We start from the raw sequence: 21,302 nt of genomic DNA, 5'->3' as shown, positions 1-21,302 counted from the left end.
AAATACACACCACAAGCAGCAAGTCTTTGTCTACTGTGCTGGGGGAAATGTCATTGATGACCACTTCTAGTTATTTAAATGGGTAGGAAGGATGCCTGTTTTTGAAACAGCTTGGGGGTCTAAGGTGCTTGCTTGAGATTGTTTCAAGAACACTGCAGACTGGTTTGTCACTGTTCTTGTTGGATAGTTTTTCCAGATAGATTGTTACAAAAGCATGCCAGACCACTCTGGGAGTAGTCTTCTCAGTAAATATTATTTTCCTGCTTGTGGTAACCAGCCATGATCCCTGGTTTTCAGTGACACCATCTTCACTTATTCTTATTCTTCCTTCTCATTTTTTTCTGGTGTATAATGGAGGTAACTGAAGTGATATGTCTTTAGGGAATCTTACTTAGTAGTTTGTGTGACCCTAATGGTGTACTGGTCCCATAGCTTAAAAAGTTTGGCATGGGTAGACAGCATTGTGGAGCTGTAGGATTTTGTCTCTGTTTTAAATTTCATTGTTATCTGAGGAAAGCAGTCTCTTTACTCAATGGGTTGCATCTTTAATTATTTTGATTTAAATGTCTAATCCTCCTTCGTCCCCTTAATACAATGTTCCATGCATGAATTTGAGGGCAGTTTGTCATTCTCATGCAACCATGAGGAGAAAAATCTCTTCTATAATTTATCCACAGTCATGGAAGATCTCTCATTCTCTTTAGGCAAGCATATGGCTAGTTAATATATTTGACATTATCTTGAAAAAAGAAGGACCCAGATTTTCCCACAGAGGCAGGGCAGATTTCTCTCTTATTAGGTGGTCTTTTGCTGTCTTGTAACCATATGCAAATGGAATCTCTAACTGTTATACTTGTGTTTCAAATTACTCCACAAGACCCTAAGAAGTCAGAGTTCAATGCAGATACAACAGAATCACTAACTCCATCCAGAGCCCAACACTCTGACTCAGCTTATTAAGATAATATGTCCCTGATATCAAAGGAGGTTGAGTTTTAAAGGAATGGAGACTATAAGCCAGGGTTACATGACTTGTTATGTCTGTCTGGCAGGTTAGGTATCAAGTCAATTTTTAAAATTATTGGTCAGATCATTGATGGCAAAAACTTAAACAGCTAACAGCATATCTGTATGTACATTTGGAAATCATTAACTACTGACAGAATTCCTGTAGTACATGTGGAATTCCTATGGTTCATGATGCTTTGTGGTGATATCTTGTTTTTACAAATTAAGCTTGTCTAAATGTTCATGAATGGAGCTTTTCCTATCTAACCACAGAGGTCAGGAGCTTCTGACTAGCTGCATTTAAGGTGCTTGCTCAAATTCTGCTGCCACAGCACATTTCTGGAGTTGGGGTCCGTCTCTGGTCACCATATGTGTTCAGATAGAGATTCTTTCTGAAAAGTGTAGTCTGTGGAGCCAGGTAGGTTTCCTTAGCTCCCCACAGTAGACAGTTGAGTTGGCAGCAACATGGAAAAATTTCATCTTCTTTAGAAGTTAGTGGAGGTATTCCCTTCAAAGAATGCTCATTTTTGGAACCTAGTAGAGTCCAAGTGTTGCAAAGAACTTGCCTCACCTAAAATTATCAAGACACTCATTGTCTGCAGGGAATGAATGTGAATGTACACTTGCTTGGCTTAGCCCAATGGGACACCTGTGAAAGCGCTGGAAAGATTAGATGACAAGTCTGTAAAGGCAGGATTGGTACAGTGTGGTAGGACAATGTGACACCTGGGTCTAATGAAATTTATAGGTTTCATCCTTAAATTACACTTTTCCTTCAGAGCTGAGGACCACACATGCAGGATGGAACAGATGAAGAGTATTTGGGAAAAAAGCTATTACTTCCTTCTTTCTGCAGGGAAGTTTCCACAACAACAGATTGTGTACCTCTAAATTTTAGCATCTCTGTATTTTTTAGATAGAGATAACAACTAGGAGGTTAAGTTTCTAGATCATTCTCAGACTACATATCTCTTCCTGTCAAATGCATATTCGATCATGATCTTCTGAGCCAGCATAGCATAAGCAGATACAACTCATTTCTTTCATGTGGTTCCTCCTAAAATGAAGTATTGACGATAGCAAGTGTACAGAGATTCTTCATAAACACATCACCCAAGGTAATATATGTTTTTTCCAAGTGTTCATTAGTAGCTGCTGCCTGGAAACTAAGCAAACACACAGATTGTAGAGGTTCTGTGATTTGAATGATGTTGGCTCTGGAAAAGCCACCATCTCAGTGTATACAGCTGTTGTGACTTAATAGTTACAGTGACACCATTCCTACAGTAGAACTGTTGGCATGCAAATATGCATGTCCAGTTCTGCATGCCTGTCATCCCAGCTATTGGAAGGCTGATGAATAAACATCATGATTCTTGAGGCTATCCTGCATAATGGAGCAAGATCTGGTCCAGTGTTGGGTTCATAGTGTTATCTAGACTCAGAAAAAAGCAAATCACCAAGAACACAGGCCACATTTTCCAATTCTTGTGTAATTTGCTTTTTTAATTTAAATCATAAACAAGGTTGCTTCACATGTCAATTCCAGCTCCTACTCCATCACCTCCTTCCCAGTCACCCACTCCCCAACTCCTCATCCCATCTAGAGTAATTTGAAAGACAAAGTGAAATTAATTCATGAATTTTATTAGCATTTGAGCTGAAAATGGAAATTTCAAAGTACTAAGTAGTTCTGTTTCATTCATTTGGGTTTTAGGAATCTTCGGTAGACACATATATACATACATATGGTATTTACATATATAGGAAAGATAAATTTGATGATGGACAGTGATGTGATTAGAGGGAGGAACAGTATTGATTTAAATGCAGTGCTCATATATGAAACTTAAAAATACCATTCAAAAAGAAAAACCTTCATAAATGAAAAACTCAATTGAATGCTAGGCTTACAGCCAAAAATACATTTTAATTTTAAAAATTTTTCTTTCTCTTGTATGAAATATCCCAACCACAACTTTCATTTCTACTAGTTTCTCTCTACTTCAGTGTGGATGGAAGTTTCTGCCCAATCCTGCAACAGTTTAGTCCTAATTAAGCAGACAGAGGCTCATATTAATTATAAAGTGTATGACTGTTGGCTTAAGGTTGTTATTTAGCTAACTCTTCCTTAACTATTAACCCATTTCAGTTATTCTGTTTATCTCCACATCGTAATAGAGGGAGAGACAGCATTTTTTAGTCTCCAATTGAAAGGTAATATGAAAACCTAATACAATAGAAGCATCTTAATATACATACATATATGAAGGCGATCTAAATGAAATTGCCAAATAACAAGAAAGACTGCACTCCTACTGGTAATTTCTTCTCACATAATGAAGCATCTTGTATCAAAATGAGTTACCAAAACTAAGTAAGCTGCTATCAACAAACTGACAGAAAGGCCCCAATGCTGAATATAATAACTATACATCTAACACAACATGATGAAGTTAAACTCATGCCTACATAGAGCCTTTACCCTCCAATATACGTCCTTGCATCTTTGGCACAGGAAGGAACTGTGCAAGCTACCAAGAGAAAAAGATGATTACCAAACTGAATCCAATCCTTTTTATCAACAATGGTGTCCTGCCTTCAAAATATACTTGTTCACTGGTGGGACATACTTGATGGGAGTAATCAACTGATATTTGATTTCACTTAAGCCACACTCCACATGATGGAGCCCATACCTGACACTTAAGTTTGACCAAAACCTGAGACTAGATAAATCTGGTAGCTATGGTAAAACCAAACACTAATGTTCTATTTAAAGAATCTTTGGATGTTCCTGAGCAGACCTCAATGAAATCAAAAGTCAATTAGCAATTTTTTGTGCTTTATACCATCCAGGAAATGTTCACACATAAGCATGATTGTGTATTCCCTTGAGTGAAAATACAATACGGAGAGAAACAGCAGAAACACAAGTATCATCAGGTTAAAGTTTTCAACACCCCAAAAAAGCCCCAATAAAATGTTATTTAAGTTAATGACTAAGGAGTTTTAGTCAGTTGTTGCACTCAGTCTTCTAGTTGAAAGAACAGCCAACGAAATGTTTCTATTGTAGACACCATACTTTGAGATAAACAATAACCACAAGACATCCTGTTGAGTCCAAGGAACAGAGACTGGACACAAATAACTTGAGAATCATTAACATTATTCATGCATAATCAAAAGAAAATCACACATATGTACTCACACACACACACAGGCATGCACAGGAATATACTCACACATGTGCACACACACAGTCACACGCAACAATGCCCTCATACATGCGCAACACACACACACACACACCTATATATTATCACTATGCACCCAGAAGTTTAATCCACACCCTACAGTGCATATCATCTTTAGATACAGACTTGGGTATGGAGATGTACTCTTTCTTGGTTGATCAAGGTCACTGTGGCTGACACCATCCTTCAGCAGTGTGTGGCATGTGGATGTGATGTAGATTTATCACAACATTTTTAAATATCCAGTGAAGTAGTCCATAGTTGTTCCAATTAGAATATGATTATTCTGTGAGTCATCCTAAATTTCCAAAATATTTACTAATAATTGAAAACTTATAAAGTGCACCAAAGTCAGATGATAGAATATGCTATCAGGAGAAATGGAGAATACACAAGGAAATATAAATTTCTTTAAAACATAATAAGAAACAAGAGACTAAGTTTTTATTTTCTGTGATGAAAAGTAAAATATCAGGTGATGAATCCTAGAAATGAACTTTCTAAATCGTTATTAATATTTGTACCCACAGCAAAAATCTTAGGAAAAATTAAAGAACACTTACCAGCATGTGTGAGAAGCTATCTATCACGGCACAATACTTCCCCTATTCAGCATGCCAGCATTTCAGATAAGTAAAAGTGAAACAAAGACACAAGGGTACAAGGACATATTATTTATTGTTCAGTTACCTTATATGCTTCTAGGAAAAGCACATAATTGTTTCCAAGTGTAAAATTTATGTCTGTCAATTGACAACGATATGCCAATACATAAAGTTATGAGTCTCATTTACATGATGCAACATTTGCATAAACTCTTCACATGTCACTTTATTAATGCTTGCATAGTACCACTGGTAAAGGAAAGGTTATCAAGTACATGAATATACTGAGGTACATGTGGTCCTCAAATGCCCCAAGACTAACACATTGTCTACATATGTGTAAAGTTATTTGATAAGTGGCTCTTCCTTCCCTCTTTACTTCTTTATTTCTTTTTTCCTTCCTTCCTTCCATCCTTCCTTCCCTGCTTTGTTCCTGTTTCTCTATGGGGAGCGGTGATTATAGAGCTAGGAGCCTGGGTGTCTCTGTCACAGGTTATCCAGTATTTTACTCTGAAGTTCTAAGGTATACCATTAGTTACAATGCAATTCTCCTGGCTTAACTTCTCCAGTGCTGGGTTGCCTGGTGATGGTCACCCTGGCCCTTTCATAAAGATGAATTTTCAAAACGATTTTTTTACTGTAGAGTGTTTATAGTTGTTGGTGAAGGTGTTTTCTGCATTTAGTCATTTGGTTTTGGTTTTTCAGAAGGTGAAGAGCACAGAACAAGTATCCCTAAAGATCAGCAGTAAGGGAGAAATGTTGGGGAACTTTGCAGCCAAAATTTCTTTGACATGCCTTATCTCGAGATCAGAGTTCACAATATATTTGAGAAACAAAATGCAAATACAATCTAGAAAAACATAGCTCACAAAATTGCCTACCAGCATGAAGATGATGTGGGCAGTTCTAGTCTCTGGATTTTCTCTGTGGTCCTCAATTGGGGTAAAAATGTGACTAAGTCTCTGTTGGCAATTCTTTTTACTGTGCTTCCTAATTTCTCCATACCTGCCTTTGTTCCTTTCCTTTCTATTTATCTAACAGTAAACAGTCAAGTAAGCAAAAGGGAGGTTGTCATAGTCTGTCATAGGTTTGAACCATTGTTAACTTGACACACTTAGGAGAGGGACTATTAATGGAGAAAGTGCCTTCAGTGGATGTCTGGTGGATATTTTTGAATTAATGATTAAAATAGTGAAGCACAGACACTCTGTGTATCATATCCATTGACAGGTGTGACTGGGGTGTCTAAGAAAGGCAGCCGAGTTAGCCCGACGTAGCAAGTTATTAACCAGTATTTGTCCTTGTTCTCTGCTTCAGATCCTGGCTCCAGATCATGCAGTGACTTCCTTCAATGATTCTCAAAACCCATAAGTGGATAAAACTCCCTCCCCCAGGTTGCTATTGGTCAGTATTTTTCCATGACAACAGAAAATCAGACTAAAACAGAAAAGGTGTCTAAAACATAGCCTTTTATTGTCTATATATCATTAACAAGTTCTAACTCACTCCATAATTCATTGTTCTCATGAAACTGCAAAGCAGTAGTACTCAACTAACACAACGACATATGTATAGAATAGTGAATGCCATAGGATGAAACATTTTATCATAGTCTCATTAAAGATATTTGTTTAATCTAAATGTTTCTTCTGATGTGTTTTCTTCAGGATACTAGCCTAGCAATGCTCTGTTCTCAAGCTCAACATTGTTAGTATGTGGATGTTGTCACAGTAGGTTCCACACACACAAACTGACCACATCAGCACATTTGATGCAGGCACTTTGATAGATTCACACTGGGGCCCAGGGAAAATCAAAGGACTGTTGAACTTAAAACTTAGGAAGAGAAGCTTTCATATAGAATTTCAGAGACTGTAGCAGGCTGAAGTCCTAATTCAGAACTATGGACTGGGTAAAAGTAATCTCACCATTGTAACATATATATTATATGAAGTAATTCCAAAGCCCCAAAGAGTAGCTGTTTTTCAAATATCTCTTTCTCTTTTACAAATACTTTTCTATTGGATGATGTAATCCAATGCCCACTGAGATTCCCATTTCTTTCTGTGGTATAAAATATTTTTACAAAGTACTTCTTTACCGTCTTCATTATTCAAACAATTTTATATGCCGTTTGGTACATGAACTCTGTTTCTTCCAATAAAATATGCCAAAGAGTAGTTGGCAATGCAGGGTAGCAATGACAGTGGTGGGGTGGAGCAGAAAAAATTAGACATCTTATTATATGAAATCTAGATTAGGATGTGTGTTAGGAAAAAACAGAAGATGGACATTTCTGTTGAGGGGAATATCCCAGAGGAAGTGTTGAGCTGTAACCAAAGAATGATTAGTGATGTGGTTAATATGTGCTCAGTACAATGATATTCATGTCTAAAAATTCACATAATGAAATCCTTATCTTGTACACATCATTTGTTTTAAAAATTAAAAGCCATATGCTTACATGTATGGGGATATTCACTGTGCTAGAGGCAACCTTCCAACATCAAAATCTTAAAAGTCATTCTTATTCATCAGCCATGAGCTACTAGGAGATTATCAACAAGGGGTGTGACTCAGAGTCCCTCTCACATCCATGTTTGAATTTTAAAAACCTGTCTTGTGGCAGAAACATCAGCATCATCTCCAAATTGATGTATGAATAGCTTATGTCATGTGTAAAAAGCAAACTTTCATAGTGTTTCTCCTCACTCCCCAGGTCTTGATGTCTTCGGCCTCTTCTCTTATGATAATCCATGTGCCTTGGAGAGGACACGTTGACAAATGACTCTTCTATGCCTCAGCATTCATAGTTACTTGCTCTCAGTGATTTCAACCAGTTGTGAATCTCTGAATTAACCATGTCCCAAAGAGGGGGAGAAAGTTTCTATGACAAAGTTTTTGACAAATATTCAGGCAAGTATACACTTATCTCTGCTGACTCCTTCAATACTATTAAATTCACCATTGAAATTACTTAAAAGTAACAATATCTTGATGCTTAATATGAATACCTTACTTGAAATTTAGGTGTGGATACTAGGTACATATATGTCTATTCCAGGCACTATCAAGTTTTTTAAAAATTATTTTACTCTGAGATTTCTGATGTGGGGCACACAAAAGGATATTATTCTTATCTTCATTCCATTGTTGTGTAGGACAGGAAGGCTTAATTCATCAGGGAAAACTGAAGCAGATCCTGAAGTGGAGACATGGAAATATGATGCTTACTGGATTGCTCACTGTGGCCTTCTCTGTATGACTTGCTGAGACTGCTTTTTTTCATACATCCAGGAACCACTTAGCAAGGATAGTGCCGCCTTTAGTGCGCAGGACATTCCTACAGGCAAATATGATGAGGCATTTTCTCAATTGATATTTCCTATTCCCAAATGGCTAAATTGCATCACGATAAAAGCACAGATAGAATTTTATCAGTATGAGTAACTAACATTAAGAAGTCTTACAATAAATATCTAGATTCTTCAAACCACATATCTCAGCAGCGATTGTGTACAGCTTTAGTTCAAGTACTTGAGAGGCAGAGGCAGAGGCAGGGACATGCATATTTCTAAGGTCTACAGAGTTCATCCCAAACAGCCAGGGCTTCCCTGACAAATCTTGTCTGGGATGAGGGGAGTCAACAGTCTTCTGACCAGGGGAAGAGTCCAGGATGCAAGCTTGATATCTTCTCCTGATAGACTTTGTCAAAAGTTTCACTTTGAGTCAAAGTGAAGTGATTCTTCCAGTATCCACAAATGCCTGTCAAACACAGAAGAAAATCCACCAGGAAAATGAAAAGCAACATGTTGATCCAAGGCATTCACACTCTCACCTCAACAATCCAGTTGGTATTTAACGAAGAACAAAATGAGTCATCCTAGATATTTCTACTCCATACCAAATTTAAACTGTCAAAACTACACTAGTACAAAAGGGACAGGATTTGAGATTATTTCACTATAGTGTTTGTGAGCATCAGAAATGTCACACGGAAAATCCTAGTCTTGAACCTTTGAAGGAAACTGAGGAAATTCTCAAAACTGAACTTCCATACCACCACCCACAAGTGGGAAAAACGGCAAACTTGTGAGAGAGTAGACACTTAAAGAATTTGCATCAAGATTTAGTGTGTTTAATCGATTTTTGCAACAAAGAATGAATTAAAATTAAGGGAAATTTTACACAATGCTATGCTCAGAAAAGCGTCCCTATAGAAATGGATATATTATACATCACTTTTCTCCATGTGGAATTTTTGTAAGCCATTTCTAGTTATATACGAAGATAGTTCAATGCCAGAAATACCTGCTAATAGCAATATTTCTTTAGACAATATGAAGCATCACATCCTCCACCCTGGATCACTGTATGTCAGAAAAATATTCTCTGCATCTACAATTACTTTTTACTTTATGAATGTTACATAAATAAGTTGAATATAGATTTATGTTTTTGACTTTTTTCACTTAGCATAAAGTCACTGAAATCCATCCAACTGTCTACATGTATCAATACATCCAATTACTGATGAATGCTATTCTACCTTCATATAGACACATGGATGTTTACATGTGTCATCTCTTGTAATCTGACAAAACAATCTGAATGGCAAAGTTTTGCTAATGTGACTATCTCACCACAGCTTAAAGTTAGAATTTAATAGCATTACTGATTGTAGAAAGTCCACAAACTCATAGAAATTGAACAATGCTCACGTGAATCATCAGTGAGTCAAGAAGGAAGGAAAGAAAGTATTAACTTCCTAGAATTCAATGAAAATTAATGAACAATGTAGCCAAACTTGTGGGACACCATAAAGCTGTGCTAATAGGAAAGTTCATACTAAGAATTACCTATTTATAAAACCTAGAGAAATCTCACATTATTTAGTTAACAGCACAGCTGAAAGCTCTAGAACAAAGAGAAACAAACAAAACCAGAATGAGTAGATGACAGGAAATAATCAAATTTAGGTCTAAAATAAAAATGTAGAAACAAAGAATACAATAGAAAGAATCAATGAGACAAAGAGTTGGTTCTTCAAGAAAATCACCAAATGGCAGAGAGCATATCAAGATTAACAAAATCAGAAATGAGAAGGAGGACACAAAAACAGACACTGAGTAAATCCAGAGAACCTTTAGTTTATACTTCAAAAAACAGAACTCCCTAAATTTGGAACTTTTAAAGGAAATGAATAGTTTTCTGAATAGGTATCCCATGCCAAAATAAATCAGGATTAGATAAAGAAAGAAAAAAAGCGGGCATCCAAAGGCTACATAGAACAAACAAAAAAACAAGTGGCAGATCTTTCCTGTGATGGATTTCCAAGAAGAGATAATACCAATACTACTGTAATTCTTCCATCCAATAGAAACAGAAAAATCTTCCAAACTCTTTTCACAAGTTTACAGTTACCATACTTCACAAACCACACAATGACCACACTAAAAAGAGAATTGTAGACCAATTTCACTCATGAATATTGATGTAAAAAGTACTAAGTAAAATAAATACAGACAAACTGAATGCAAGAAGAAACCAAAAAAATCTTCCACCACTGTCAAGTAGGCTTCATCCCTGAGGAGCAGGGATGGTTCAACATATGAAAATTTTTCAATGTAATACATCTTATACACAAACTGAAGGAAAAAATACACATGATCATTGCATTCAATGATGAAAATCCTGTTACTAAATCCATCTCCCCTTCATGATAAAGGTTTTAGAGAGGTTAGGGATACAAGGCACATGACCAAATAATGGGGAATGTCCTTGGTATATGTTTGACTTACTGGTTGATGAATAAAACACTGATTGGCCAGGCAGGATGATAAGTAGGAGAAGGAGACAAGGAAGCTTCTGGGAAGTGTAGACAGAGCAGAGTTTTCCTGAGATCTCAGGAAGTGAGTTAACTGGGCAAAATTACAATGTAAGTAGGGACAAACAGGAAATCGCTCTCTTCTCATTTCTGTGGAGACTCTGAACAGACATTATGTTGACCCCACTGGAGTAAGAGGCCTGAATGTTTTCTCTGTTAAAATAAGACCAAATAGAAATATTTAGATTTATAGAAATGGATTAAAAATAAAGACAGAGACAGCCAATAAGAAGCCATAGTCACTGGTCACCAGGTTCATAATTAATATGTGTTCATTTGGATCTGAAGCACTGTCGGGGCCTAACTTGAGCACAAACACCTCATGCTACACCTAAACATGATAAAGGCAGTATACAGCAAGACAATAGCCAACATCAAACTAGCTGGACAGAAATTCATAAAGATTCCACTGCAATCAGGAACAAGTCAAGGCTGTGCACTCTCTCCATGTCTATTCATATACTAATCAGAATTCTAGCTAGATCAATTAGAAAACAGAAGGAGACCAAGGAGATAAAAATTGGAAAAGAAGAAGATAAACTTTCAGTATTAGTAGATGATATGACAGTATGCATAAATTGACCTTTAAAATACTACTGTGAAACACCTACAGCTGAAAGTCACCTTCAGTAATGTGTCAACAAGATGAACTCAAAAAATTCAGTAGTATTTCTATATAAAAATGATAAACAGTCTGAGAAAAAATTCAGTAAAAATCGGTATGCTTAACAATAGCCACAAGCATTCTGAATTATCTTGAGGTAACTCTAACTAAACTAGTGAAAGACTCATATGTTCACTACTTTGAAAAAAATTGAATAAGTGATCAGGAAAAGGAAATACTAGCCATTCTCTTGGACAGATAGAGTCAACATAGTAATAAAAAATTGAAAAATTGGCAATCTTACCAAAAGCAAATTACAGATTCAATGCTGTTCGCATCAAAATCCCAACACAATTCTTCACAGCATTTGAAAGAACAATACCCAAATTTATATGGAAAAACAAAAGTCAAAGGATAGCCAAAACTAACCTGTACAATAAAGAAACTTCAGGAAACATCAACATCTCTGTCTTAAATTCTTAGTAGTAAAAATAGCTTGGTATTGCCAAAAAAGCAGAAAAATGTAGATCAATGGAATTAATTAAAGACCCTGATATTACTCCACTCATATGTGAATACATGCTTTTTAAAAAGAAATTGAAACTATATAATAGAAAAAAGGAAGCGTCTACAAGAAACAGTGCTGTTAAACTGGAAGGGGATATGGAGAAGAATGCAAGTAGATGAGTATGTGTTCCCATGCCCAAACTCAAGTCCAAGTGGATTAGATATTTCAACATAAATGAAGCCAAACTTAACATCATAGAAGAGAAAATGGGAAGAAGCCTTGAACACCTAACACTAGCAGTACAGGCACTGATAGCAGCAATCAATAAATGATACCTCCTAAAACTGAGAAACTAATGTAAGGCATAGGACATGGTCAACAAGACAAAGTGACAGCCTACACAAATGGAGAAATTCTTCATTGATGCCACATCTCACTGGGGGCTGATTTATATATACAGAGACCTGAAGAAACTAGGCATCAAAAGACAAAATAATCTAATTAAAGTTATATACAGATTTAAACAAAAAATTCTCAACTTGGGAATCTCAAATGGTAGAAAGGCATTTAAGGAATTGCTCATCATCTTTGCCATCAGGAAAATGAAAATCAAAACAATTCTGAGATGCACTCTTTCACGTGTCAGAATGGCTAAGATCAAAAATCGTGATGACAACTTACACTGGAGGGGACATCAAATAAGGGGAATGCTCCTGCATTGCTGGTGGTAGTGCAAACTTGTACAGCTGTTTTGAAAATCACAATGGTGGTTTCCCATAAAATTGTTAATCAATTTACCTCAAGACCCACCAATATCACTCTTGGGTATATATCTAAAGGACACACAGTCATACCAAAAGGACATCAATTTAACTATATTTGCAACAGCATTTATATAATAGCCAAATCCTGGAAACAATTTTGATGACCCTCAACAGAAGAACAGATAATGAAAATTTGGTAGTTTTATACAAAGGAATATTACTCAGTGGAAAAAAATGTTATCTTGATATTTGCTGTCAAATGTGTGCAACATTTCTCTGGAGTCCTGCTTTATAAGAAACAGGGTCAAAATATTTTCCTACATTCAGATATGTTCATTTTTTGACTAAACTAACATCTCATAATACCTTACTCTATTTACCAAAACCCCTCTACTATCAAAATTCTATTTAAACCAGCATTACTGTTGCTTCAGTTAAATAGAATATGTTAGGAAGAAACCACACTTGTAATTATCTACAAGTAAAAATCCCCAGTAGAAAGATTTATTTGCAAGAGATTACCATACTGCAATACAGCCAGTAGGGATCTCCCCAGGCCCATTCATGCCGTGATAGATGCAGAGAGAAATCAGAGCGGAAAACCAGAAATGACACAGCATAGAAAGAAACTCTCAGGGTCCCCAGGCCTAGGGGTCTTGGCTATCCAAGACTTACCCATCAGTATGGAAAGCCACAGTGACTCCACTCTGTCTTGTCGAAGGAACAATATGTCTCTTCAAATATATGGTTACTAGATGTTTAAGACCTAAGGAGGTGGTTATACTTGTTTGTTCCTTGAGTAAGTATTTCTTTTTCCCTCCTTCTTGCTTTGGATATAAAAATGCTATGAGAAATAAATTCCAGGCTGATGTACTGTGCACTGAGAGCTCTCATCACACCGTCTTCTGTCTTTGTTTCTTTGTTTCTCAGTCTTCCATACCCATTTCAGAACTGTTTTACGGTTTGGCTGGTTCTGACACTTCACGGTTTTGCTTCTTGTTGGGCTAGTCCCTTGAACTCAATTGCTCTCTGCTGGTCCTCTCACATGGCTCCAGCAGACAGTCTTTTAATATGGGCCACACCTTCCACTGGAAAGTAAATATAAGGACATTGGAAGAAGGAAAGCTTGCTTCTTCCCTGCTTGCCAGTCCATGCCTTGCCAGCACACCAATTTCTTCAAGGGCATTGGAGCCTATGTCTCAAGAATTGCAGCATTTTCAGGAGCCCAGCTAAGACACCTAGACCATGGGATTGAGCATCTACTAGATTCTTTGTCTTTCCAATCACAGATAGCCATGGTTAGGTTAGTTGGACTTCATCCTGTGAGACACTCCATTAAATTACATGGGGGTGACCCATTCCATAAGCTTGGTAACTCTAGAAAACCCCATCTAATACTCCACTTAAATGCCAGGTGGGTGAGAAGCGTGCCTATAATTCCATCCTCAGAATATGGAGACAGGTGGTCCCCAGAATATGCTTGTGACCAAGAGTAGTGAATTTATTGAAGTTTGTTTGATTGAGAGTTTCTACCTCAAGAATGAGTTAGGAACTGGTGAGGTTGCCACCAAGCCTGATTAGCTAAGTTAAATCTCTGCGACCCAAAGGGTGGAAAGTGACCCATGGGACCTGCATACATACATACATACAAACAGAGAGAGGGGGGAGGGAGAGACAAAACAGCGATTTTAAAAGAATAAGGTAAAACAGCCGTTGAAAATGATTCAAGATTTCAAATTGGGCCTGAGCATCCACCCATCCAGAAGTGCAAGGGCACCATGACAATCATGTGCCCACACACATGCACACCAAATATACACATGTGGAAAAGAATAAAAGCTAAGTTGAAAGCTAGCTAGCTTCTGAGTTAAGAAGCATTCTTTGATATCAATGAATTATTCAAACATTAATGAGTATCTATCATTTGAATTTTGTTTCCATATAGGTATTCCTTAAGAAGATGGGCATATAGGCCACAGGTATGGACATGCTTTTGTTTGTGCCAGGTTGCAGAATGAAAGAGATTCCACTTAGATTTATTCAAAGATACTAGTATCCACTTTGCTTAGTCCTGGATGTAAAATAAGACTTGGGAAACAGTTGTATGGGAAGATGTGTGGCCATGAGACACAGTCGATTCTGGCTCATCAACAGTTTCTGCCAATCTTTAGATTCCATCCATGGAAACCTGGCATGATTTATTGACAGTTTGTACCCAGGTACGGTCCCCTTTGGAGACAATTAGACAGATTACCTCAATCATCCAGTGTGTTGAAGGAAACATGAAAAATCAAGATTTTATTACTTTATCATAGTAAAGAAGGTGTTTCCTATGCCGAATGATGAAGGCATTTTTATTTGGTTTTATTATTAAGTTTATCTTTTAGTGTTTCTTTGTGTGTATAAGCAGCAGACTTCCACATGACATCATTATACTTTTTAATCCTAGTGAATCCTTCCTTCATTCCTACACTCACATCATTCTCATAACCCTTATTCTAACATCAACATCCCTGCTTAAATGTTTTCACCCACAGCATCAACCTCTTTGCTTTGCCTTTGTTCTACTCTGCCCTCCACAATTCTCCCCCTCATTGCTGATTACTTGTTTTTGCTTGATTCTTACTGTACTATGCCCTATAAGAAGCCAGATTATGTAAGCTGGTCATCTGATTCCCTATAGCAGAATTCAACGTTCTGAATTTTTCAGCTCCCTCCTTATTATATTGACAGGGAAGTCAGGCTATGGGTTAAGTCAATAACAAATAATCAATATTTGTTTTAAGATATATGTTTTTTATTTTTGTTTTTCATACTTCAAACATATAACTTACTTAGAGCAATATTTTCAATCCATTATATCTATTTGGGTTTGGGGAACTGAATGTGTTGAAAATTTCATAAGAATTTTAGGTAAAAACATAAAATGGTTCAGCTGACATAGGATAAATGTATACACAGTTGTGAAAATTTGAATGTGAATTACCCACATAGTCTCATACATGCTAATGCTTTATCTCTAGCTAATGGAGCTCATTTGGGAGATTTGGGAAGCTTGGTTGGTCTTGTTGGAAGTGAAGTTTCTCTGTTTGGAGGAACTATGTCACTGACAATGATCTTTGAATTTCAAAATTCCATGCAAAGTCCACACTCTCCTTATTTGTGTGTAATTGTGAGTCATTTATTAGCTCTATGCTACTACTAAACAGCCATGCCTCCTGGACCTCCACTATGTTTACTATCATGTAGACTGAGCACCAACACTCTGAAACTATAAGCAAGAACCCAAGGAAATATTTTTCTTTATAAGTTGTCTTGGTCTTGGTGAATATTCACAGCAATAGAAAACTAGCTAAAACATACATTAACAACAAACCACCCCAAGTAAAACACAGACTCACACACACACACACACACACACACACACACACACACACAATCATGTCTTACATGATCTAGGGGAGGTCACTAAGATGACATCATCATCTTTAATCAAAAAATTCTGAGGAAAAGACAAAGACTCCACAGTATTAAAGTCAGGCAGCATGGGAATCCCCTCAAACCAGAAGATATCATCAGTTATCTTGATATAGTTGTGGGTTTCAATGAGACTTACCAAGATATCTGTCGCACTCAAGTGTTGAATGCAAATGGACCATATATTCTCCAGAGGAGGCTCTTAAGAATCCACCTGTCAGCTGGTTGGTGGGGGCACATGTCTTTAGTCCCAGCAGTGTGGAGACAGAGGCACGAGGATCTCTGCCAGATCAAGATCATTCTGGTGTACAAGAGCTAGTTCAAGGACTGCGAGGGCTACACAGAGAAATGCTGTGTGGAGCATCCACCAATAAGATCCTACCAATCAATATAGAGTATAGTTCAATGCACAGTCCTCTGGAGTTCCCAGAAGAACAGAATTTACACAAATGTGTGAGGTAAGATGGATGGGCTGTGGCAGAGTGACAGAATTAAGTGTGATAACCACTTCAAAAAGAAAAATATCCCTTGAAATTTTGTTGTCAGCTATATATATTACCATATATATATGCACATGTTATATTATGTAATGCTGTATTTGCTCAAAAATATTTTGATGTAAAGAACTATTCCTCCTCTTGCAGTCTTTGAGTACCATTAGTAAAAATGTTCCCTGCATGAATTTGAACGAAGTTTGTCATTCACATTCTATCATGAAAACAAACTTTGTATATAATATATCTACCATGGTGGATGAGCTCTCATCCTCTTTAGACAACATTTAGCTAGGTAACAAACTTGTAGTCCTCTTCAGATGAAGCAAGAGCCTCACATTTCCCACAGTGGCAGGGCAGATGTCTGTGTTTTTATGTGATCTTTTGATAGTCTTGTAGCCAGAAGGTAAGGGCACTTGTAGCTGTTAAACCAGTGTCACACAACCCCTCAGGAGACCTCAAGGAAGTAGAGTTCAATGTAAATGCACAAGAGTCCCTTTGTTGTAGAATGTATTTCCAGTTCATATCCCCACACTCTGACTCAGCAGATTAAGGTGTTTCAGCACTGAGTTGAAGGGAGGTCAGGTTTTAAATGAAGGGAGTCCAACATGCCTTGTTGGATTGTGTCTAGGGTTATGTGGCAAGTTAATTTTTAAAATTAATGGACAAACTATTGACACCAACATGATGTCTAAAGTACATCAGGAAATCATTAACTGCTGACATGGTGCATCTAGTACATTTGTAACTAGTAAAGACTATTACCCTGTGTGGTAATACCTTGCTTGAGCAAATAAAGCTTGTCTGAAGGTCAGAGAATTGAACTTGCCACTAGCTAACCATAGAGGTCAGAGCTTATGATTGGTTGTATCTAGTGTATTTGCTCAAATTTCTGCTGACACAACACAGTCCTGGAACTGGGTCATCCCTTGTCAACAGATGACTTTATATGGATGTTCTTTGTGCAAATTGGAGTCTGTTTGGCCAGGTACATTTCCATAATTTCTCACAATAGCCAGTTAAACTGTCACAATCATGACCATAATTTCATCTTCTGCAGAAGCTAATAGTGGCGCTTCCTTCAAACAATGCTCATTTTTAGAACCTAATGGAGACTAAGTGTTGAAAAGAAATTGTCCCAACTAAAATGCTCAAGTCATGCATTGTCTGCAGGGAATGAGGAGTGTCAATGTCTACTTGCTTGACTTAGCACAATGGGACACCTGTGAAAGCGTTGGATTGAATAGATGACAAGCCAGTAAAGTTAGTGGAGTTACAGATTAGTAGGACAATTTGACAACTGGAGTATACTGAAATTAATAGTCTTCATCTTTATATTCTAATTTTTTCTCATAGCTGAGAACATCATATGCAGGAGCAAATATATGCTGAATGTTCAGATAATGACTATTGCTCCATCTATTCTCAGGGAAGTCTCCATGACAACAGATTCCTTACCTAGGAATGTCAGCATGTTTGTATTGTTTAGATAGAGATAACAACACACAGGTTAAGCTTATAGATACTTTTTGGAACACTTCATTCTACCTATCAAATGCACACTTGATGTTATTCTTAACTGATAGAAAATAACGGTATACAATTAAGTGATTTCATGTGGCATGCCCTAAAATGATGTTTTGGAGAGATAACAAGTATACACAGATCCCTCATAAAAGACATCCAGGAGGACATGAGCTGGCTCCAAGTGTTCATCAGTAGTGACTGCCTGGAGACTGAGCAAACATGAAAGGTGTAGAGGTTCTGTGATTTGAATGTTAGGTTTGGAAAAGCAACCATCTCAGTGTGTAGAGATAATGTGCCTTAATACTTACAGTAACACCTTCCCTATTGTAGAAATATGGGCATCCAAATGTTCATGTCCAGTATGGATTACCTGTCATCCCTGTTCTTGGAAGGCTTTTCTTTTCCAGGCTTCCTTCCATTTTTGTTTTCTTTATTGTCTCTATTTCAGTTTTCATTTCTTGAAGTGTCCTTCACCTGTTTGGTTGTTTTTTCTTGGCTTTTTAAAAGAGATTAGTTGATTTCTTGCTTTTATGGTTTGTTTTATCTTCTATTTCTTTAAGGGATTTTCTCATGTCCTTTTGAAGGTCTCTTTCATTTTCATGAAGTTGGTTTTAAAGTCATTCTCTTCTATTTCATCTTCGCTAGGATATTCAGGTCTTTCTTGTGTAGAGTCCCTAGACTCTGGTGGTGTCCTATTGGTTTTTCTGTTGTTGAATGTGTGTTTATAGCATCTTCCCATCCTTTCTTTCAGTCACTTCCTCTTCTGTTGGGTACAGAACTAATATTCTCTCCTGGTGGGTGCAAGCAGGTCCAATACTCTGATGGCACTCCTCTTCCTATGGATGAAGGTGGGACTCTTCCCCAGGCTTTGGCATTCTCTGGGTGCAATGGATCCTGCCCGTGATTGAAACTGCAGTGCACACTCCCCAGGTCCCAGGTGGCTCCCAGCAGGATAGGGGAATGTAGGCTAGAAACAGGCCCATGCTTATCACACCTCATGGGTCTTGAAAGATTCTAGGATGCTGGCAGTCTCTGGGTAGGCTCGACCCTGATAGGATCTTCCTTGTGTCCTGTAAGTGGATATTTATTTCCTCTTTATTGATATCTATCATCAACATGATGGTATTTTTAAAGACCCCATGGCTTGCTTTTCCAGTAAGTTGCACACCTGGGGAAAGCTCATTATGGCCCCACTAGACAGAGCAGTTTGGTGGTACCTTGGTGAAAAAGAGGGACAATCAGAAATTTCTCAGGCTTAAAATATACTTTCCTATGAAAAGGAGCAGTAATTTTGCATACGTGTATTACACTTTCCATGATAGGACTCTTAAGGGTGAGAGCAGGGGAACTCTGTGAGTTTTAAGCCTGCCTGATTTATGTAATAAGATCCAGGACAGTCAGGTCTATGTAAAAAGAGAAAAGGAGTATGAATGAATGAATGAATGAATGGATGATGATGTGCATGGGAAGGAAAGAGGTGGACAAATTGACAGCAAGCCTATTTCCTGAGATGGTCTCTGATGAATGAATGTTGAATTTGTTCTGGAAAGAAACTCCAGATTAGCCAGAGACCCATGAGGATTGGTCCAAGGCAGTGTTACATTTTCAGCCTTGAAGGAAGGCAGCATTGTACATATCTTCTTAAAATAGAAGGAGATCTTGAACTAGGGCTATAGACTGAGTGAGGCTATTGGGTGGGAGTTTCTGATGGACGTTTAGGGAATAAAAGGTGGAGATTCTAGGTAGATCCTCCGTGGAGATACATTTAAGGCCATTGCATTGGATCAGAACTTCAATACAAGTGGGCATCTGATTCAGATGGGATAGCCTGCTGATATCCAGGTAGAGTGGGCTACAAAGGTTATTGTGAGTGAATTGGGAGTAGGAAGGAGCAAGTGGATTTTACCTGTGGCAGTGTCCCTTTACTGCTTGATTGGAGACAAGGAACAAGAGTAATGGAATTGCACCCGGAACTTTTAACATTACTTAAGATTCCTCTGCATCCCAGTCTCACTGTGTTGAACATGCTAGATTATGCTAGGAACTGTTCTTGGGTCACATGTTAATGAGTTTATTTCCTGACACCATGCCAGATTTTTTTAGAGTAAGGCAGTAGGGAAAAGTTTACTTCCACTGCTCATAGGATGATCATCTTATTTTACATTCCAACCTCAGTTTTCTCTCTCTCCCATCCTATCATCCCCACCACCATCTACTCAAATCCAAAACCATCAATTCTCAGGAAGGCTGAGGTCTCTCATTGGGAATAATCAATGTCTGTCACAACCTTTGCAGCCAGTCTTACACCCCCTTTGGGGCAGAACCTACACCCCTTATTTATCTAGGTTGTGAGAGTTTCCTTATATAGGGAATGGGCTCCCAAATGCAATTCATAGACTAGGGATAATACTATGGTTCCTCTGCCAGAGGTCCCATAGACTTCCCAAGCTCCCCAGTTATCATCGACATTCAGGGTACCTGGTTGGACTACAACTAGTTCAACAGCTGTCAGAATGGGTTATGTGACCTCCCACTTACTCAGGTGATGTGTTTCTGTGTGGTTTCCCCACCGTGGTCTTGACACCTTTGCTCATCACTCCTCTCTCTATACAACTGGATTCCATGAGTTTGGCAAAGTGCTTAGCTGTAAATCTCTACTTATGCTTCTATCAGCTACTATATTAAGGCTCTATGGTGGCATTTGAGGTAGTCATCGATCTCATTATAGGGGAAGGACATTTAAGGTAGCCTCTTCAGCATTGCTAATATTCTTAGTTGGGGTCTTCCTCGTGGATTCCTGGAGATTTCCCTAGTATCAGGTTTTTCTTTAACGTCATAATGGCTCCCACTATCAAGGTATCGCTTTCCTTGCTCTCCTCTGTTTTTCCCACAACTCGACTTTCCTGATCCCTCATGTTCTCCTCCCCTTTCCCCTTCTCTCACAGTCTTTCTCCTATTCCCTCCTCCTCCCCCATTTTCACAATGTACTCAGGAGAACTCATCACTTTCTCTGTTTTGGGGGGGTTCATACATGTCTCTCTTAGAGTCCTTCTTTGTACATAGCTTCTCTAGTTTTGTGGATTGAAGTCTAGTTATCTCTTGCTCTATGTCTAATATCAACTTATGTGTGAGTGCATACAGTCTTTTTTATTGGGATGGATTCTTGTAGTT

The sequence above is a fragment of the Mesocricetus auratus genome, unplaced genomic scaffold (assembly GCF_017639785.1).
Source record: "Mesocricetus auratus isolate SY011 unplaced genomic scaffold, BCM_Maur_2.0 Super-Scaffold_100037, whole genome shotgun sequence".
In the NCBI taxonomy this organism is placed as follows: domain Eukaryota; kingdom Metazoa; phylum Chordata; class Mammalia; order Rodentia; family Cricetidae; genus Mesocricetus; species Mesocricetus auratus.
The sequence above is the reverse complement of the archived record's forward strand: the minus strand, read 5'-3'. Positions refer to the sequence as shown.